Raw genomic sequence first — 22,993 nt, forward strand, 5'->3', positions numbered from 1 at the left:
ACATATCCTCTGAGTTTTTTGATTAGACAAACATTTTTTTATTCAAAGTTGGATCTGTGAAATGCTACGGCAAATTTTTTTTTTTTTTTTTCATTTGTAGCCCCCCCCTTTGGTCGATATAAATTAAACTCTGATTATATCTCAGGTACTTTTCTGAACTTGCTCTACGAGTTTCAGTATGATGGGCCCAACAGTCATGGAGTTGCGTCTATTTATGTGCTGAGCCATGCCCTTTACATGTTCATAGCTCAACATCTTGAAAATGCAATGAGAACCCAGCAAGACTTATGCAAATTTTGAATCCAAAGAAAATTTAGTACAAAATGGAACTAGAGTTTAAACTACAGAATAAAGTCGTAAATCTACGAGAAATATTATTTTATATTTATATAATTATATGTAAGACCTGGAAGTTGGGTAACATGGTAGGTGTTTAGGGTGACAGTAATATACGTTTTAGCAGTACTTAAGTAATATAACGCCTTACCAACAAGATTTCGAATGATGCTATTACATTTACAATTTCACATAACGCATTACCACCCAAAAACTGTTAATTGTTTTCTTTTATTTATTCATCCACATTGTGCCACTTCTGCCAGTGCACCGCCAGAAAAAAAATCCCCTGAAGGCTGTTGTGTCATATACAGGCTACATTATAGAAGGTTGCCACCAGTGATTGCACATAAGAGTAATGCTACACTGTGAGTTATGTTCAATGTGTTGTCATTCATATACAAAACACTGTTTGTACACACTTTGTCGCTTTTTATACCACTTTACCTGACTGTTCATTCTGAATCTGTGACTTTTTTTCTCCTAAAATTACAGGTTTAATCTCGTTATTTTTCGACTTTATTCTTGTAATTTTGTGACTTTATTCTCACAGATTTGCAACTTTATTCCTGGAATCTAACATTTGTTTTCTCCTTCATAAGGAGATGTCAGAAATGTGTTTCAAAACATTCAAAATGGCAGAAAATCTTGTCAGTCAGACTTGAGATGGATGTCTGTACCAAGTTTTATGTCAGTTGGACTCATGACAAAGTAGTTAGGACTATTTAAATTTGACCTTTAATTATACCCCCCCCCCCCAATCAGGCTGATTGGACTTATATTTGCTGACCAGCATTAAGTCACAACTTCCAATCATTGGTGAAAATTTAATGTGTCTACAATGTACCATCTATCAGCAATTTGCAAAAACAGTTTTGAGGAAAAATAATAAACTAGCACAGACACAACAGGAATTCAACCTCTAATGATGACCCTAAAAATAAAGTCATAATACACCTGCTTTGGAATTTGCCTTTTTACCAAGGACACAAGGGATTTTGGGTGCTTCCGTGGAAACAGCACTGTAATCTAATGTTGAGCACTTGAAATCCAAGTAGGTAGGGTGAGTGGATTGGGAGCGTCTTAAAGTGCCAGACACTGTGGAGTCATTGCACCTGGCAAAGTGACCCTTTACTCATTAGTACTGACCAACAATGCTATCAACTCTCCACAGGTACATGGTGGCTAATTTGCATTATGAGGTGGTAAAATCTATTAGTGCTGCACATTAAAGACAGATACAGCTTAGAAAACAACGACAAATTTATTATATATGCGTGCACTATTGTTACTGTGAAACATCTCACGTGAACAGAATCAAACCAGAGAGTGTGCCTCACTGCATGACCATTAGTGATAGTGAATAACATCCAATCCAGGCAAATTACACCAGGCCTTGATCATGCACTGTTCCTTCAAAGAACTCTTTCTTCCGGGCCATTTTACTTTTTCACTCAGCCTGGTTTGTTACCAGCACTGACGCGCAGCCATATCATGACCCCGTGCCACTCGTAACTCATACGACAGCCTAAAATACAATTAAGCGGGCATAGAGAGAGTGTCACATCCCCAAATTGCACCACCTATTATGTTGCGGCTGTTACCTTCGCAATCACGCTCTCCTAAATTCCATTATGAACAACAGTGGGATCTTATGATGGTGAAAAACACAGTCATTTTCTTGTGCTCTCTCAATCAGTCACAGAGTTGGTTGGAATCAAAAATGTAAAGACAGGAGCCTCTTTTCTATTCCAGTTGCACTCCACAGTCCCTCTAAATCACCCCTAATGGGCTGGTAGAGGGAGCACACTCTGTATCACTGTATCAATCATTCACTCTGTTTTCCTCCTCCTGGAACCATCCACGGGATCACTTTGGTGCTTTAATGAGCCATTACAATTCCTATCAGACAATCTCTGTGCCATGTGTGTGCGTGCATGTGCACACGGGTTTGTTTGTACACGGGTGCATGCATGCTCCAACTGTTGTGGACTTACACTCATGCTGATATTAGATTGTCTCCGCAGAGTTTTCTGAGATAGCGGTGATCTCTTGTCTATCTATTTCTCACCCACTTTCTCTGCTGGTTTTGCTCTCTCTCGCGCTGTGTGTGACTGAGTGTGTGTGTGTGTGTGTGGTGGACAGTGGGCACGGGTTATAATTGCATTGCGTTGCCATCCCACTCGGTCTCTACACCCATCTGTCTCTTTAATATCCAGCTAAGCACTCTTGACCTTGAAGCATCCATGACAGCACAGCCACATCCACACCAACATATCCATGGCTGACTTCTCCCAGAGACCACTGAGATGATAGAGAGAGGGGGATGATGGAAAGACAAGAAAAAGAAAAACAAGGTGCAAAATGTTGTCTCTGAGACAAAAGGTGAACAAGGGAACATGATGGATAGGTCTATCCTGTGCAAGAGGTATCGTATAGAGAGAAGCACATCGAATCAGACAAAGAGATGCCTTCAAGGTCACCAGTGAATTCATTCAATTTGAAGCTGACTTGATTTTACAAAGGTCGCCCACATGGACTTTGCAAGAAAATGTTATTTCAACAGAAAAACATGCAAGATTAGCAGGAAGTCAAGGAACCACGAGATATGTTATTTGCCTCCTGGCATTCCCTTTATGCTCCTCGGAAGGATGGTTTATTCTTGAAGCAGTGCCTTCGGGCTGTCATGATGAATATTTGAGCTAAATCTTTTCACTGTATAATACCACAGCATATCCCTTAAAGGTACAGCTTGCAATTAGATCTCCAATCCAACCTAAACTTATTTGATTAGATCAGTTAATAATGTTTTACATTCATCCAGGGAAAGTGTGCAGTGCATCTTGATGGCTTATCCAGGAAGAAAGGTTGCCAAGCACACATTCTACAATACATCACTCAGACAATCAGAAGGTGTCCATTGTTCACTGTCCTGACAAAAATCATTATAACCAGCATGAAGTAGAGGCCACAGGATACCACTGGTCACTGGTAACCACTGGTTTTTTATCACCTCTCAGTTTTGGTTGCCCATTATTGCCCACAGTCTTTCCCTACACTAACTAAATATTTGTTAACTGTGGCGGGCAGCGTGGCATCAAGGATGGCAGTGTTGGGCTGTGAGTTGGTTGCTCCACCGCTTTGGTCTAACTAAGCCCCCAGCAACAACGCTGAGCTCTGAAGCCAATTTTACAGCCAAATATGGAACATTGCTCCATTGGGCCCAAAACAACTTATTCCCATAGACTTACACTGCGAAAGCGATGCCTGTAAATCAGGGATTAAATCTTTTGAGTGTCACAACCCACGCAATTGACTCACTTCCTCATTTCATTGTCAAGATTTCATCCATTTGTTCCGATAACATTTATAAAGTCTAGAGGAACAGCACAATTTAATCATGTCATCCTCATACAAAGTAGCTGAGTGCTTCATTGGCCACTAATTAGCCACTAAGCCAGCGGAAGTTGGTTGTTTAGCTGCTGAAAGTCTCTAGCGCGCTTGCTCCATGGGCCCCACAATGGGAAATATGCAGGTATTTCCATGCCACGGAAAAAGAGCTTTTTGGCTTCATGTGCCTCTGAGCAATCTTTATGAAAAAGGATGGGGTCCCCCCTCCATTGCTGTATCCAGCTCTCTTTGGTCCAGACAAATATATCTCAACAACTGCTGGATAAAATATGCCCCCAACTTTTCATCTAGTGCTATAAACAGGACAAGTGCTAATTAGCAAACATTAGCATGCTAACATGGCAAATTAAGATGGTGCACATGGTTATAACAGCTAATGATCAGCATGTTGGCATTGTCATTGTAAGCATGTTAGAATCTTGACGTTAACATACAGCTAAAAGTACTGCTTTACCTTAGTAGGCTACCATGGATGTATTATTAGATCTGGATACCACGCCCTAAGATGGCGCCTATTCAGTTGAGGAAGAACCGCTAGCCTGGCACATACGCCAAAAATGTTTCCAGCTTCGGAGTTTACTTCTGGGGTATGCAACCCTCTGAATATGCACAGTAGTGTTTCTCCTGCTGGCTCCGCCCACAGGTTTCTGCTCAGCCCATAGACTTTACATTATGATGACACCACACATTTTTTAAATCGCTTTTCTCTCCATGGATCAAAAATTCATAATATAAAGAGTCATGATTGACCTTGGTTGCAATTCAATGTGTTCTGCTGACAGTTTTACAGATGTCCGTTTCATAATGGTTTTCTGTGCTTTCTTGGCCACAGGAGATTTTTTTTTTTTGTGCGGCCAGTGGGAAAAATTGTAAGCAAGGCTAAGCAAAGCCTTTTACAGTGTCACTGGCATGGTGTAGATTTAGAGTCATAGTCTTATTCTAACAAAGACTTCAGGCTTCCCCTGTCTTCAACCAAACCACTCTGCTAGCCTAAATGTAACCAAACCTTTGCCATAGAGGTAGCGGATCAAAAAATGGTCATGCAAATAATTTTTGTGATAGTAATTTGAAAACTTTTTTGGGGGAACTGACAAACGCAGTAGTCCTGCCTCACATGGGTCATTTTAGAAGGCAACAACAAACAGGCTGCTTTGTCTTTGAGGCTGAAGGACTTATTGAGGAAAAGAGCCACCTGAGATTTGATCAGACAGCCCTTTTCTTTGCTCTATAACCTATAGGCTACCTCCTCTAGCTCTCCTACAATCAAAATAAGAGGAATAACATACTCGTACAATAGGTCTCAGCGCCCTCTTATCAACTCAATGTCATACATAAAGGATAAGGATAATTCTGGGCCAATCTGGCATTTCAGGTGTACTATAGTGGGATGACTTATTAAGAAAATGTTAACTCCCTGCAGCATGGTTATCTTTATTGAGAAACAAAGGATTAGTAACATGATTGATGGGCCTTGTCTCCCAGGGATTATGCTGTAGAGCACCACTAATTGCTCTCTCTCGCTCCCTCCTCCTCTATTTATCTCCCTCTTTCTGTCTCATTCCATCCACATCCAAGCCCATGGCCAATGCAATACACTTTTAGCTATCACCTTTGCCATCAGAGCTCGCGGTGCAAAGGGGTTACAGGTGTCACTGACAGGCTCCGGGCTCCTGGGTAAGCACTAAAAAGACTGAACTGTCCTTAAAGTTATAGCCAAGGGACTTAATTTTGCATTCAGGCTCAAGTGGTTTGTTGAACACATGCCAGGCCTGAGCCAGAAGGACAGGAAGGAGGGAGTCCGAACCCTGTATGGCTATGGTAACGCACCGTGTAATGGACTACTGTACAACTGGAAATAATGTGCTGAGTCATTTAGGAAAGCTATTAAGCCGCCTGGGTGACTTTGAAATTCACTAAGCCTGTTCACCCTCTACATTTATTCAGGAATAGGGCAGCTCCAGCCCCCAGCTCACTGGATCCCCCCCTCCCCTCCTCCCCTCCTCCGTTCTCCTCTTTGACATCTTTCTAACTAAATGCTGAGAAGAAACTTAATTACAAATAACTGGGGGAGAGAAGGCTTATCATTAGGAAGCATGGAAAATAGTATGGCTTCTGCCAGCAAAGCCTTGTGAAATACAGTACAGCTGTGTGTTTCCCCACACTTAATTGAACATGTGTTGTATTAACCTTGAAAGCATTGTGGCGATTCTATTTTCAATTAATCTTCTAAAGGAGGAGACGTACAAATTAAAATGGGATGCAAATACAATGTTGCTGTCACAGAGTATTTCTTCAGCAACAATAGGCGACGCGTTTTTTTCCCCACTAAGCATCCTAATAGGTTACTGACCACTTAGATCACTGCAGGCCCATAAGACAGTGAAATACTGTACGGCAGCTTCACAAGCCACTGAAGCACTTATTAAAATGATTGAAATTATACCACACCTTCCTCCGAGCCATGTGTGTCCTTGTCGTTTATCATTAAACCATCCCCTATCATGGACTTTAGAGAATTGATGCAGAGGGAGCCATCAGCTGCAGGAGCACATACAATATGCACTGTGGACTTACTTGCAACAATCCACCACATGTAGCAGAAACAGTGCAAAATAAAGTTGGTATCAAATAGCATTTTTCATGGCCTGCCTGAACCCCTGCTATAAATGACGTCTCACCCCAGGCACAGCTGTAGGGAAGGTTCAAGAAGGCCTGTTAAAATCTAATTTTCCCCCATTCTATCCTTTAAAGAAGCGACGCTAAATGTAAAATTTCGCATCCCTCGTTTTGCATGACAATACACCCGGTGAGCACTTGTCAATTTGATCCCCGAGAATCCACAAGCTTTGGGTTTTTACTGCTTACCAAAGGGACTGACAGAGGTCATAAAATGTAAATGTCTCGTGGAGGCTTCCCAGGTTGTGATGTTGTTCAATAATGGATGCAGTGCTTTACATTTTCCTCTTTTGGAATCAGTTCAGATAGAAAAGGCCCCCTGTCAGAATTTACTGAGAGGTTCAGAGGAGAAATATTCACAAAGCCCTGCACACAAAGGTGATATGAAAAAGGAAAAAAGGGGGAAGACAAGTCAGAAATCAGGAGTGATTCAACACACAAGTGCATGTGGGAACATATCATCAAAAAGAGGGGTGTGTTTGTGTGTGTGTGTGCACACTGTTGAGCGAATTGATAGCCATGGGTATCTCTGGTTTGCTCTGCATAAAGGCTCCAAAATAGCATGCAGGTGTCTTGAATATTTTTGCTTTGGTTTTGCTACTTTTATCTTTTTCATCCATCTGCTCACACAAATCTATATACTATATACTTTAGCCAATTAGTATGTCCTCCTTTGACTCAGGAAGAAGTTGAAAAATATGTTGATCCTAGTAGTGGGATGTAGAGCAGTGCAGTGGCATGATGACTGATAGCATCTTAAAAAATATAATTCCAACATAAATTTCTTATCAACTTTTAAATCTTTGTGATGAATGTCCTGTTCGTGTGGTATAATGAATACCTGCAGCCTCTAGGGATTCTTTTAATAATTAGTCAAATGAAGTCATGTCTCTCAAGGGAAAATAAAAAGCATCATTTAGCATCAAAGGTAACAGAGTCATGCATTTGCTTTGGGGGGTCATGAGCCAAAAATGGTCGAACGAGACCACCATCATTCATATGTGTCTCTGGGTATCAATCACGGCTTCCATCCATCAGTACTCTTTAGTCTGGTGAATCACACTGAGCAGAGAATGACTCACAGTGGCAGGGGTTACCTGCAGCTAGAGCTAATTTCAGTGGCAGACTCAGCAGCACCCTGGGTTCCATTTTTAGTGTTCGTGCTGAAAAAAGTCATACTATTACTATGGCTCATATCACTCATACTTTTCCTAATATTCTTTCCTGTCCTGTTGTTTTCAGCCCAACTTTCATATTGCTGCCACCAATACACATGATAAAAATAACAACAAAAACATGAAAAATTAGAATATGTTGCTATGGCTCCTATTTTTTTGTAAACTCTGCAACATTTAATGTTTGCCATTTTTTGCAATGATGACAGTTGTTTGACTTTATGTAACAGTAACTTAAAGGCCGAGTGTGTAAGATTTAAGAGGATTTATTGGCAGAAATGAAATACAATATAAAAGGAATCGCTGTATTTTCGTAACCTTAGAATGAGCCATTTATATCTACACAGGGAGCAGCCCTCTTCTACTCTGTCATGTTGCACCCCCATAGTAGCCCAGAATGGACAAACCAAAAAAATAAGGTGAGCACTCATTAGCGTATGAGAAAAATAGGTGAGCACATTTTAGTAGGTGCTATGTGAGAGGCCTGTCTGCAACATGCCAAACAGCGCAGGACTGATTTTTAACATGAAACTACTTTATTCAGCATTTTTACTGATTTATGTACCTGGGTCCTTTGTTTTGGAGAGAAAGAGACCTCTGCTGACACCTGGCTCCTGGTAAAAACCTCCTGCACAATCAGCACTGAAGGAATTCTAACCAGGAGAAGTTTCAGCTGGTTGCAATTTGCAGTCATCGCCACTAGATGGCACTAAAGCAGCTTTCACACTGCCCCGCGCTAACTTGCTAAGTTTTCTAACTTTCGAAAGAAGCAGTTGAGGTATGAAGTGGTTACCACCAATGTTGGGCTCGTTACTGTACTGTATAAATGTGATAAATTACTCATTATCCGTTACTCTTTAAAAGTAAGTAATAAAATTACTTTACTTATTACTCCCGGTCTACAGAAATTTGTTACACTACTCGTTATCATGCTTTTCCATAACACTCCAAAAAATTGGTTATTGTGCCTCCATGTGAATGTCAGGGTAGTCACCAGGGTAGTCGCTGGTAAATGTAGCTAAGGCTAGATAGCTTTTTCTTACCTGGAGGTCTTCAGTGGCCTTTGACTGGTATTTTCCCAAGACTCTGCCTGAAAGACGGAGAGTCACTCGTGCAGCAACATTTCATCCATGATTCAGCCGATGTCCGCAGCCAAGGAGGGCTCACCTTTGGTGGGGTGTATTTCCTGGAGCTTCACGTTGTTGTTGCTGTCGGTTGTAGTAGCCGAGGCATTTCAGACCGGAGGTTTGAGGATGTGTTTTTTGCAGTGGAAAGAGTTTTATTCTGACTACCTGCAGAAACAGTGTTCCTGTCATCTTTCCTCCTGACAAAATCAAAGTAATGGGAATATTTCCAGCTGCTGAGGTAAATGTTTGCTGCTCAGCGTAACGATTACGAAAATGAGTCAGCTCATGTGACTGTTGTATTTCAAGTCAGTAGTGATGTGATAACAAAAGTAATGTTGTTACGAGTTGTTTGGTTTTGGGGTAACTGTAATAGTATTGCTGAAATTTTAGGAGTAATTAGTTACACTGCTTATTACTGTAATGCGTTACTTGTAATGCGTTACTGCCTGACACTGGTTACCGCCCAGATGCACACCTATAGATCTTGCTTTGCTCTGCTAACTTCTGGCAGTTGCCACCTGGCTTTATTCGATCAAATAGCGGGCTGATAATAAAGATAAAATGATAATTGGTCTCTGAATATCTGGAATTATGGCGCTAGCAACTTAAAAGGACAATTAGAAAAAAGCTGTGCCTGGGATGACATTTCCACTAAGCCTCAGATGGCTGTTCAGTTGTCTAAATATGCAGGAATCTATTAAATTGAACTGATTTCAGCTATCTTGCTAGTATGCAGCTATGAGCTAGCTTGCACCTTTGCCAGTGTTCACAGGAGCACCTGCCTGTCATTACACCGGCTGACTGTTGTGGCACAAATACTTAACCTTTTGAAGGAATGCTCGTGCAGGTAGGGGGTTGTGAGAGCAGTTACTGTGGGAAAGCAGCTTAAATCCCCCTAAATCTTACACACTGGTCCTTTCAACTATCAGTGTTTCAAATATCAATTCTGTGTTCTGTGGTGGTTTTCTGGACAAGTAATTTTTTAAGCTGCTCTCATTCCCACAAACTTCACTCTTTTCACAAACATTACTGTTAGTGTATAAATGTACAGCCATACCCCCATACTACAATTCTTATTGACAGATATTGACAGAACTATTGCTTTTTGACTTATTACCATTTAGGCAAAGGGAATGACTCTCAGACTCCAGTTCAATTATAAAAACATCTCAAAAACGTTGTTCAGCATAATTTATTCAGAACACATCATTCAAATTCGCTGTAAGGGGACAATGATAAAAATGAGATGGAGGTTCAGTCTAGACAGCCGGACTTCTGGAGGACAACCTTTTGTTGGCTGCATTCTGCGAAGGATCTGGTCCCTGATTTGAAATAAACATCTGTCTCTGTTATCTACTGCTCTCTTTTTTTGTGTCACAGTGTCCTTGTTGGGGAGATTACTTTTGAAATGTAATAGGTTACAGATTACAAGTTACCCTGTTAAAAAAGTAATACATAATGCAGCTATTTTAATTAGTTAAGTCATGTAACACCCCATTGCTTTCTGACACCTTTTTTTACAGTCTCAAAACACATTGTAGTTATTTAAATATCTGTCAGACATATTCCAGGGATGCTGTATGCACTCCACCCCACCTGCCTGTATATAAAGCCAAATTTGACATACATTAATCACATCTTTTATCACATTTTCACATCTTTTTATTCCAGCAGCCGTTGCAACCTGCACCTTTGCACTTTTGTCTGACTGTACACTTTCACTGTATTGGGTATGTATATACTTTTTAAATATATTTATGTCTGAACATAGTGATCAAATGTTTACACTAACTTATCATGTTCAGCTTTGTTGGCCTTGTTTTTAGCTCTATGCCTTTTCTGTGTATGCACATTAAGAGCTACAAAACACCTGAGTCAAATTCCTTGTATGTTCACACATACTTGGCCAATACAGCCAATCTTGATTCTAAAGCTGAAACACAGCCACCTGTCTTGGCGTGGTGGGCTGGTCACAGGCATGGCTGACTCGGTGAGGTGGAGCAAATTTGAAAAGGACCAATCAAAAACAATGCTGAAAATTTTAACGCATAATGCCAAATGAATGGAGCCTGTCAGGATGTAGAGACAGCTCCCTGTAAACCAGCTTACCCTTGATGGTGTTTGTCCCAATTTGTCCCAATGGTTTAGCTGACCAAAGACTGTCTAGAACAATGGATGTAGCTACCGTGAAGTCACTCACTGGTTTGTGGAATTTCCTAGTTTAGAGTTTGGCATTTCAAACATTGCCATCTTGATTTTTTTGGAGCCATGAGAGGGTGGAGCTGTGAAGGAGCAAGGGAAGGATCTGACTCACAGACTGTGGTGACGCCTCGCAGATAGCCTATTACTCAAAGCGGTCCAACACTTAATCACGTGTAACTTTAAGCCATAATAAATATAAATGGTTAAGTAATATCTTCTTGAGACACTGCATTTTGGTTTACTGGACCGTCTACTTTATTCTGCTTAACTTAGGCATGTTGTCCTCATTTGTGGACACCTTTATGTGACACCTAGTGGTAGCAAGAGCATAATACACTAAGGTATGTAAAAACAAGATGGCAGCCATCTCTGCTAAGTCAGTCTGCGGCCAACCCCGACACAAAAGTAGACAAGGTTCAAAACCTGATCAAATATAATGGCTGAAACTTGTTTATTTATGATTAATAATGTTTGCAATTTGATATGCTATACAAATTTGACCATTTTAGCAACAGTAAGAAGCTGAAACACTGTTAATTAGAAAGAACTGTTTTGAAGACATTGGGAATTTATCATCAGCTCATTGAAAAACATTGGGACTTAACTGTCGTCTCGTTTGAGGAAACTGGAACTTTATTATCGCTGATGTTTAGTTTTTTATACTTATCAGGTCCTACCTATGCAAACCAGCTAGAAGAAATTAAAAATGCATACCAACAAAAGTTCAGGTCTCAGGAAGTTATAAAAATGTACCCCCACTACAGTTGTCATGAGCAGGGAAATTAGCTATGAGACCAAAACCATTTTTCTGTACCAGACTGTAAACATGTTTATTTCTGCTGTAAAGTAATGTGGGAGTCAATGGGGACTGACTTGCTCCTGGAGCCAGTCTCAAGTGGCCATTAGAGGAACTGCAGTTCTATTTCATCCCTGATGACCGCCAGAGGCGGTGCTTTAAGCACTGAATATTCCCCTTCGCGCATGCACAGTTCAAGTATGTATACCAACAATGTCAAGAATAGAATAGAATAGAATAGAATAGAACTTTATTGTCATTGCACATCCAGTATACAATGAAATTGCAGTGCTTCTCCGGTCAGTGCAGTATTAAAAATAAAAACAGTATTAAATATAAAAACAGGAATAAATTAAAATAGCATAAAAGAATAAAATGATTTAGAAGGGAATGTACAATATATATATCATTTACACTCAAGCATACTCTCAACTGTGACCCCTGGATGACCCGAAAGAGACTATATCTTCCGGTGACATTAGAGGATCATTTCCTTTTCATCTTCTCGCGCGCAGGTTGCTTTTGGAAGCATTGCAACTGCATTTCAAATTTATATCCCGTCGCTAGTAGTTCCGTGGCCATTTTCAGTTGGAGCAGCGGACATTCGCCCTCCAGGAACTGCGACGGCATTCTTTCCCTCTTGAGAGGTGTTTAACTACGTTTGGTTCAGTGTGGACGCTGTGCGTCCTTTTGCCAGTAAGGCAGTGTTTCACTTCCCTCTCCGGAGAAGGTATGTAACTCCTAAGTTATTTGCAAACTAATGTTATACTACCTACTTTGTTAAACTTGTCGGTGAAAGTTGTGTTCGTGCAACATCTTCCTGGCACTTGATTTACTCTGATTGAGTTAACGTTCTCTGTTTCTTGAGTTTTTTCTGCTGAAGGGTTGCGTTAGTGTTCCCCAGTTGCCAGTGTGTATAGCCTGTTGTTTATTTAGCGGTTGTATCTGCACTAAAGTTTATTTTGAGTTTGTTTTAATCAACCTCTGTTGGTGAAGGCTGCGTGCGCACTGCCTCTCTCCATTTTGTTACCTACAGCGTCGGGGCTCTGATTAGTTATCTGTTTTTTGGTTAACACTAGTGTTTGTTCTCTGGTTAACTGTATTGTTTTTTGCAAGTAGTGCTCGTTGACATATATATATATATATATGTATATATATATATATATATGCTATAGGCAGCATACGCGCTTCCTCCCTCCAGCATACGGTTTCTGTACTCCAGATTACCAGCTAACTGCAGCGTTCACGCTCAGGTTATCTGCAGTGTTGTTTCTCTACGCTCTCTTGGGATTTCGCCTCTGCTGGTATAGGCAGCGTACCCGCTCCCTCCCTCCAGTTTAAGGCTTCTGTACTCCAGCTAACCGCAGTGTTCGCGCTTAGGTTATCTGCAGTGTTGTTTCTCTACAATATCTTGGGATTTTGCCTCTGCTGATATAGGGAGCGTATGCACTCCCTCCCTCCAGCTTACAGCTTCTGTACTCCAGCTAACCACAGCGTTCGCGCTCAGGTTATCTGTAGCTTAGACAGGTGCGCATTAGCCGGTGTGGCAGTGTTCCTCCAGTGCCACCATGATGGATAAGACCCATTACTGCACTTCTTGTGGGGCTCTTCTGCAGCCAGATGATGGCCATGATCACTGCCCTATGTGCCTTGGACTGGAGCACCTGATGGAGGCACTCTCTGAAAATCCTTGTATGAACTGCAGCTACATGCCCCGGGCAGTGAGGGCTGCCAGACTGGCGGAGCGGGAATACCCAGAGGGTGAGGGTGACCTCCCCCCATCAGGCCAAACGTCTCCACCCCAACATCGACATTCTAAGCATCGGGCTGAGGCCACTGCAGCTGCGCCCTCCAGAAAAAAGACAAAGTATGGCCAGGGCAGAGTCTCATCAAAGGTGGATCAGCTGTCTGCTGAGTTGGCTCAGATGAGGTCCGTGCTCAGGACCCACAACCCTGCTGTCCCTTCGGAGGAGGATGAGTTACTCACTCCTCCAATGCCAGAACTGGTTCCAGAGGATGATGTGCTCTCACTGGCAGCTTCGGCTATTCACTTCCATGATTGGGGGGAAGATACAGGGGATGGGGTCTCCCTGGCTTCAGAGCCGGGCTCCTACTCCTCAGCATAGAGTTCACTGGCCGAGAAGGAAGACAGCTCCATGTGTGATATCATGCGCATGGCCCTAGATTGCCTACACATGGACATACCACATCAGGTGGACTCAGCTCCTGCAAGTGCCTTCTTCAGGTGCAGGCCGGCCTCCACTGCCTTTGCTGTTCTCCACCCTGGCAGCTATACACAATGCAGCAAAAGTGGGCCTGGATCGCATGTCGGCTATCGAGCCTACCATCGCATCCCTCATCGTTTCCCTTGATGAGGCTCTACAACAGGATGCTAGGTGCCCTCGACCCCAGTGTCAGATCATGGACGACCTTCTCACAAGGGCTTATGATGCTGGAGCATGGGCGGGTCGCATAGGCAACTCTCAGCTTCTCTGTAGGGGGTCAGTGTGTATGCGGATGCCATGACTTTTTGTGACGCATCACTAGAGGCATTTGGCTTTCTGTCTAGGCAAATCGGACGGATGAGGTCCATCATAATTCAAACTCATCGCAAATCTGGCTTTCACAATCAAATTTGACGTCTAGGAGAACTCTCTGTAGTTTCACTGTGGAGCCAGGACCAGGCGGCAGCTTGCAGGTCTTCGACATATGCCTCCTCCCAACAGACCTAGGGGCTCCGCGGCTGCCTCCCGAGCTCACTTACCACCACCATCTCACTCCAGTGGCCGTCGTGAGTCTCAGCGTCCTGTGCAGAGGCCAGCCCGTGACTTTTGGGACTCCGCCTGCCCTCCAGACAGCCTCATGCCCTGGATCCTGTCTGCCAGCTCAATTACTGAGCAGCTCAATTACTGAGCTGCTCATGCTTCAGAAACGTGGATGGTTGCCACCTTAACCCATGAGGACAAGCTTCAATTCTGATGCTGGCCCCCTACATCCAGCTGGGTCAGAATGACCATTATCAGAGACCCGGCAAAAGCCCTAGCATTGGGCCAGGAGTTATCCGACCTCCTGGTCAAGGGCGTCATTGAAGTTGTAGACCCCCTGTCACAGGGAGTTCTACTCAACATACTTCCTTGTGTCAAAAAAGACCGGAGGATTTCATCCAGTCTTAGATCTGAGGGGACTGAACAGGTTTATGAAGGTCATGCCATTCCACATGTTGACCACGGCAGATGTTCTGTGAACTGTTGCCCAGGGAGAATGGTTTACGTCCATAGACCTGAAGGATTTCATATTCCCATTGCCCGTCAACACTGGCAGTTTCTGCATTTTGTCTATCAAGGAAACGTCTGTTGGCCTTGGTCACGTTTCTTCAGCTTTTGGGCAAACTAACATCAGTTTCAGCTGTTGTTCCACTGGTCTTGCTATCGCTGTGCCCCCTGCAGAGGTGGCTGAACAGCATCCACTTGGATGCCAGGTGGCACAGGTGCAGGAAGCTCAGGGTGTCGCAGCAGTGTCTCCTCGCCCTGGCCCCGTGGAGGGACACGGCCTACATGACAAGGGGTGTCCCTATGGGCTCCATTCCATCTCACAGGTAGACTGTCACTACAGATGCCTTCCCCTTGGGATAGGGTGCAGTGTGGCAGTGCAGGATGGCTCACGGACAGTGGTCTGTGGACGACCGCACTGAACACATCAATGTGCTGGAGTTGCGAACGGTGCACCTAGCTCTCAAGCACTTCCTGCCATACCTGAGAGGCAAGCATGTCCTCATACAGTCAGACAACACCTCAACCATATATCATATCAACCATTAGGGTGGGGCCAAGTCTGCATGGCTGCTGCAGGTGTCACAGGATCTCCTGACCTAGGTAGCCCCCCGCTTGATCAGCTTACGGGCAATATATCTACCGGGAGAGCAGAACCACCTTGCAGACTTCCTCTCCCGTCAAAAGCCTCCATCAGGGGAGTGGCGCCTCCACCCGGAGGTGGTGCACACCATCTGGAGCCTCTTTGGCAGAGCAGAGGTGGACCTCTTTGCCTCAGAGGTGTCAACCCACTGCCCTCAGTGGTTCTCCTTGGCAGAGACGACCAGCCCTCTAGGCCAGGATGCTCTGGCTCACCCTTGGCCAGAGGGTCTTTTATATGCCTTCCCACCGCTTCCTCTGACTTGGCCAGTACTTCAGAGAGTTCTTCAGGAGGGTCACAGGATACTGCTGGTGGCCCCCTTCTGGCCAGGGAGGACATGGTTTCCTCTGCTGCACAGACTCTGTCACGGCGCGCCGTGGTGCCTCCCCAACAGGAGAGATCTCCTGTCCAAGCTAGGGGGTCGGATCTGGCATCCCAATCCCCAAAGCCTCCAACTGTGTGTGTGGCTGCTGGAGGGCCCAAACCGCTGGTGAGCAGCTGTGTGGACCCCATCACGCATTCCATAATGAATGTCAGAGCGCCATCCACTCGTTTGCAGTACGACAATAGATGGAAGCTATTTTACAACTGGTGTGTGGGTTGGAGTGAGGACCCAATGCATTGCTCTGTGCCTACAATCCTTGAATTCTTGCAATCCCTCCTAGACAATGGCCACTCTCCTTCTACTTTAAAAGTGTATGTGGCAGCCATATCATGTCAACATGCTAGGGTCGACAATGGCACAGTGGGGAGCCACAGTCTGGTGTCCCTCTTCTTGAAGGGGACTCGGAGGTTGCTTCCTCCAAGAGCCACGAGACCCCCAGCATGGGAACTTCCCCTGGTGCTGGATGCACTATGCAGGCCTCCATTTGAACCCTTGGCACAGGCAGAGCTGAAGTGGGTGTCATATAAGGCCGCGTTCCTCCTGGTAATTCCCTCGGTGAAGCATGTCAGTGAGCTGCACGCTCTGTCTGTCAGTGACTCATGTCTGAGGTGGAACTCAGATGGATCAGGAGTCACTCTGTGGCCAAACCCAGCGTTCCTCCCTAAGGTGCTGTCATGCTTGCACCTCAACCAGCTTATAAGGCTTGCACGGTTTGACCCTCCGTCAGGAGAGAGGGGTGACAATTCGGAACTGTTGTGCCCAGTGCGGGCCCTAAGAGAATATATTGCAGCTACCACAAGTATTTGACAGTCAGAACAGCTCTTCCTCTGCTATGGTGGCCCTAGCAAGGGTTGCACTCTCTCCAAACAGCGTCTGTCACACTTGATTGTGGATGTCATCCGCAATACATATGGGTCGAGTAACCGTTCCCTGCCATCCGGTGTGAGGTGCCACTCTACCAGGAGTGTCTCCACATCTTGGACGGTCCTGAGAGGAATATCCCTGGAGGACATTTGTGCTGCTGCCTCAAGGGCATCACCAGACACTTTCTCCAGGTTCTACAGGGTGAATGTTGCCACTCCCCATCCTCTGGGTGTGGTCCTGTTACCAGAATCCTCAGATTCTACTCATTGAGATTTGTAATCTGGATTCCTCGTGACTTTGCTGGTATGAGTCATTCAGTGTTTAAAGCACCGCCTCTGGCGGTCATCAGGGATGAAATAGAACAAAAGTTATGAATATAACTATGGTTCTATGAATCCCGAATGACCGCCAGAGCACACCGTCACTCATAATCCTCGTGTTCTCGTAAAAAATGGAAATGATCCTCATTGTTGGTATACATACTCAAACTGCACATGCGGAGAGTATTCAGTGCTTAAAGCACCGCCTCTGGCAGTCATTTGGGATTCATAGAACTGTAGTTACTTTCGTAACTTTCATGTTTGGCTGTTCCGCGTTGGCTTCCATTTTCAGCCCCAGAAGTTATATGTAACTAGTTACTCCCATAACTGCACAATATGGCCAACTGAAATATGTTTTTAGCAGTTGGGAAGTCTTTTATACAATCTGGGGATTTCAGCTGCTTTTGTTTCTGAAATCCAGAAAGTGAAAACAGAAAGTGGATAAATGTAACAAGAATCCTCACAAAATGCCCAACAGTCAAACAGAAAAACAAATAATTATGAGTAAAACTGTCTGGAAAACATTACAAGCCTTGTTGTGTTCAGTAGATGTTGTAGTTCCTGAGCAGTAACTGCATAGTTGATTCTCACCACAGGACAGCAATACAAAAAAAGACCCTCAACACTGATATGATCCTTCAGTTGTCTGCAGTGACACACATGCACCAGGTAAGCCCTTCCTGCTCTTTATTTTCTCCCCAGTGGGGTCATGGCTTAGTCTTTCAAGGATGGACAAGCTAAATGGTACTTTACTGTACCATAACCCCGTCTCCAGAGACCAAGGACGGTGTCCATTTGAGACTTTCCCCACATCGATGGGTTCTATATTTCATCTCTCAATTACCCATGACTTCACTGAGAAATACAAGGCACCCCTCTGTGACATATGGCACCCCTCCTTCCTGCTATCCCCCATCACTAAACTCAACAGGGCAGCCATACTATCCTATGATGGGTTTTGGAGTGGGAATAATGGCTAACTGTGAGCAACCCTTGTCTAACTGGTGGGAGACAGCTGGATTAGACGCAGCAGCGCCCCTAGAACATCCCAATTAAAATCAAAGCAATCACCATCGCAGTGAAGTCATTAGATTGAGAGCCTGTTTGAGGCTAAACGCTATAATAACGCGGGAGCTGCAGGATTTCAAAAGCCTGTCAGACACTGATTTCATACATTGGAAAGTTTGATGAATAGAGCCTTGTGAGAGGCAACTCTTGAGCGCTGCACTATTACCGAAAGCTTTGCTGGGGATTAGAGGGAAGACAGAAGCTTTCATTCCTTCAGTAAGTCAATGTATGAATAATTTACTCAGTGGGTATCTCTGCGAGCTCTCCCTGTAAGCCCTGGTAATGTTTTATTTGTATGTTTTCTGTCAAAAGTAATCTAGCATCCAGAGTCTTGAAAACAGTTGGTTGAGATCTGCAGAGTGTGGCAGGCCTCATGCAGTTCCCATAATACCTGTTTGATGTGACGTTTGTTGTCAGTGATAATTAGCTCTTCACTAGATCATGTCCATTCCCTGTCCCATGATTAGGGAGTGCTGATAAGAGGAGCCGGGAAAGAAAGCACAAGGAGGTTTTCCCTCTTTATCTCCCTGTCTTCACTTTGTTTGTATATAAAGATAATTAATTGGGGTTTATTATAACTTGGATCTTATTTTTGTAAGTTTGGCAACTGTTCTAATGGATATACTAACATCCCACTCTACTTCCAACCTTGCTGAAACAAAGTCCAAAAGGTCAGAACAAAACAAACTGATCGTTCAGACAATCAGATTAGTTGTGAAAAAAATCCAAAAGTTAGGCTTTTCTTAAATTTGGATGTCAAAAAGGTGGATGTATCTGGAATGTTTGTAAAAATAACACATTGCACAGTAAAAGTGGTTCAAAGTTCAACCAGAGAGTCAGTCAACTGTCTTAGATATTGACAGGGAAAAGTTTGGGAAATGATATGCTGTTTGGTTGCATTCTCTCTTCACAAATAAGTTGTCTAACTCTATTTTTAAGCTGTACAATGATGTGATTGCTCGTCTTTCCTGCCCTGTTTAAAGCTGTTGATGGAAACTTTTAAAGAAATAACTTTTTGTCATATTTGCTGATATTGTCACTACATTCACACAGTAGTACAAAAGACAGATAATCTGAGGGAAAAGTCATCTTCCTCTGCTGCCTCTTAGTGCTTCTAATGGCTTTAAAGCATGTGCCTGAAAACAACCAAAATAGTTGAACTAAAACTAAGCACCACGCACTAGCTGGAGCAAATGTTCTAATCTTGAAGCTAAACAGTACACTAAAATGTTTCATAAAACTTTGGAGGTGAGAAATAGGTGATACAGTAACAGAATCTCATTCATATTTGATCAGTGGTGCCTAGTTTAAAACTTCGATTGCAGTACATGAACAGTGATTGACATGACTGATAGCTGCCTGAGACTCCTTGGCTCTAACCGGTTGTTTTCCAAGAGCTGCGGTAGGTTCTAGCAAATGCTACGAGGCACTATGAGGAGGAGGAGGAGGACCATGATTTATTTTTATTTTCACAGACTATCTGTCTTATATACTACTGTGTGGATATAGTGATAGTTTCAGCAAATATGACAAAAAGTTGTTTTCATAAAAGTTACCAGCTGTAGCTTTAAATGAGTCCTATGCATTAGCAGCAAACAACTCTCCGCTATGTCAATATATAGCAGAGAAACAGTGTCCTGAGTAGAGAATTAAGTAATGCTAAATGGACTGCACTTGCTTCTAGTTTTCCAACCACTCAAAGCGCTTTAACACTACATGTCACATTCACCCATTTACTCACACATTCACACGCTGGTGGCCAAGGCTACCATACAAGGTGCCACCTGCTACTCTGTTTTGAACACACTCACACACTAATGGAACAGCCACCAGAAGCAATTTGGGGTTCTGTATCTCGCCTAAGGATACTTCATCATGCAGACTCAAGGAGCCAGGGATCAAACTGCCGATCTTCCTTTTAGTGGACGACCCGCTCACCCTCTGCACCACAGCCGTCACCAAGAATGTATAAAGAAGACTGTATGCAGTGTATTAAAGTTGCTCAGCGGCATATGGAGTGAAAAAAGTTTGACTTCCTGTAAAATTAGCCGGATCTTTTGCATCATTGTCCCATAGAGCAAGCACATGAGAGACTTTGCTGGCCAATTGGCTAGATTCTGCTGACTGAGCTTGCTAACTATGGTTTAGCCCTCGGCTAACTTCCATGAGGGTCAAGTCATTTAAAAGTACAGCTCTTCTAGACTTTTTGAGGTTTATAACACTCACATAAACAAAAAAAAAAAAGTCTCTTTACAAATTTAAGTCTACAGAAATTTTGGGGCCTAATGGCATCCAGTAATGGATGGCCATTATGTCAAATTTACCGCAGAGTGCTTTCTGAGGTTCTGGAAGTCAAGCTTTTTCTCTGTGTGTTGTAATCCAAGCTTTTCTGTCTGAATTTGTGGAAGATGATCCACTCATGCGTCCAGCCTGTGAGTGTATCTGATTGGCTAGTTAATATCCGCCGCTCTGCACTGTGGGTACTGCTGATATCAGAATGGTGTCATTGTCCCCCTCAGGTCAAAAATGTTAGCTCTGTCAGCATTGTTGTGGTTGTTAGCGCTATTTATTGAGTTAGCACTGTTAGCTGCTAGCTGCCAGATCAGCTACCTCCATGTTGAGAACAGTGTGCAAACAATCCCCACTCCAAATTAACTCTCCTTTAATGTCTGTGACTTGCTTCTTTTTCTTGTCTCTTTTTGTGTACAGGAACAGAGCTACTAGGCTGTACTAAAAGGATTACCACCAAATATGCTGTGTGTCAATAATAATAAAGAATCTGTTTCAAGTTTATAACAGCCCCACTGCTCTCTTAGATACAAGCAAATGACTTTGGCTAGTACAGTGTTATCATTACCCAAAGAAATGATGTCCAAACCTACAAAAAAAAGATCCAAGTTATAATAAAGGAAAATTAATTATCCATTAAATTAACATTTCTCATAGCCAAAATACAACCATTTTCCTGGCTAATGCTGCATTCGATTCAAAGTCATAAGTTGGAAATTCCCAACTGGTAGATTGCAATTATAACCTCTGAGTGGTCCAATGGTCCAGCACAGAGGGTGAAAAAAAATCATGAAGGCAATGAAAAAGCATGTTCCCACCATGACATTTTTATTTATGTTTAGACTGGAGCTCCCTCTTTGCCGTTTAGTTAACTTGTGCTTTAAAAAACTGTGGATCACGCACCATGCCCATTGAGGTTTAATTCAACCAATGAAATTATTTCCGCCTCCCTTGCATCTCTGCCTCTACATAATACTAAAATGCCAATCAGCCTTTCCTCTCGCTCTCTGACTCCCTTTCTGTTCTCTCTCTCTCTCTCTCCCACACCCACACCCACACACACACACACACACACACACACACACAGCAGCTTGCACAGGAAATCCACTGTATGCTCTCTTTATCAGTTTCACATGGGCATCTCAACACATACTCTGAACGCGCGCACACACACACACACACACACACACACACACACACACACACGTGATGGACACACACATGCACACAAACAGACTCAGAGAGTGAGTGAGAGAAAGAGAGACCCAAAACACCAAAACAGTGTTAATCCCCTGAGGAGGTCTCTAAAAGGGTTTCTTAAAGCTGATTTCCACCACACAGAGGCTTTCCAGGTCAGCACTGTTTGTGGTGGCAATGGTGCTGAAGCATTCAAGCTTTACGCCCTCACCTTTCCACTCTGCTACTTCCTATTTCTTCCCCTCTCACACACAGTCTTTCTTCCACTCTCTTTTCTATTTCCTGCATTTGTCCCCGTATCCTTTCTGAGACAACGTCGGCATTGAGGTTGATAAATCTGAAAATGTTGTTTATGTGTGAAAAATGACTTGTGGCCATATTTTCCAGGTCAGATTCGTACAGGAGTCATGTGACAAAATAAATGTGGATACAGATTAATGGCAACAGCGCTGGGATCGGCTATATAGACAGACATCTCCTGAATGATAATTGTCATTATATGGTTAGCAACACGCCCCCCACCAACACAATGCTATTTTCACTCTGAACATCTGAACACTTAGGGTGAAAATTACGGGGGCCGACAAGGGCAAATGTGCTACAATGGCCCAAAACATTTCCATTAAGAGAAATGTGCCACAGAAATTATGCCTATTCAAGAACACATACAACACTGGAAACATACTGCAAATGGGATAAAAAAAAAAAAGACAAAAGAAATACTTTAAAGGGACAGTTCATCCCAAAATCAAAAATACATATTTCTCCTCTTACCTGTAGTGCAGTTTATCAATCTAGATTGTTTTGATGTGAGTTGCAAAGTGATGGAGATATAGGCAGTAGAGATGTCTGCCATCTCTCCAATATAATGGAACTAGATGGCACTCAGCTTCACCACAAAAACTACACTCAACAGCAATGTCTCTTCACAGCAATTATGACCCAGTTACTTAAGGTAATGCACAGATCTTGTTGTGAGCAGCTCCATGTAGGAATTGTTTTCTTTCTACTGAACTACACCCGCAGTCCATATCACTGCAGTTATGCAAAGTTATATGGATGCCGCGTATTGTTGGATAAAGAAATTAGTCCCGACCTGAAACTGCTCACAACATGGTGTGTGGATTATCTTGAGTTAATGGATCATGATTTCTGAAAAGATACATTCCTTTTGACATTTTCTTGTCTTTACTTTTCTTTTTTTTTTTTGCGCTTTAAGCACTAAAACATAAATAAAT

Source organism: Epinephelus lanceolatus, chromosome 20, assembly GCF_041903045.1.
Source record: "Epinephelus lanceolatus isolate andai-2023 chromosome 20, ASM4190304v1, whole genome shotgun sequence".
NCBI lineage: Eukaryota > Metazoa > Chordata > Actinopteri > Perciformes > Serranidae > Epinephelus > Epinephelus lanceolatus.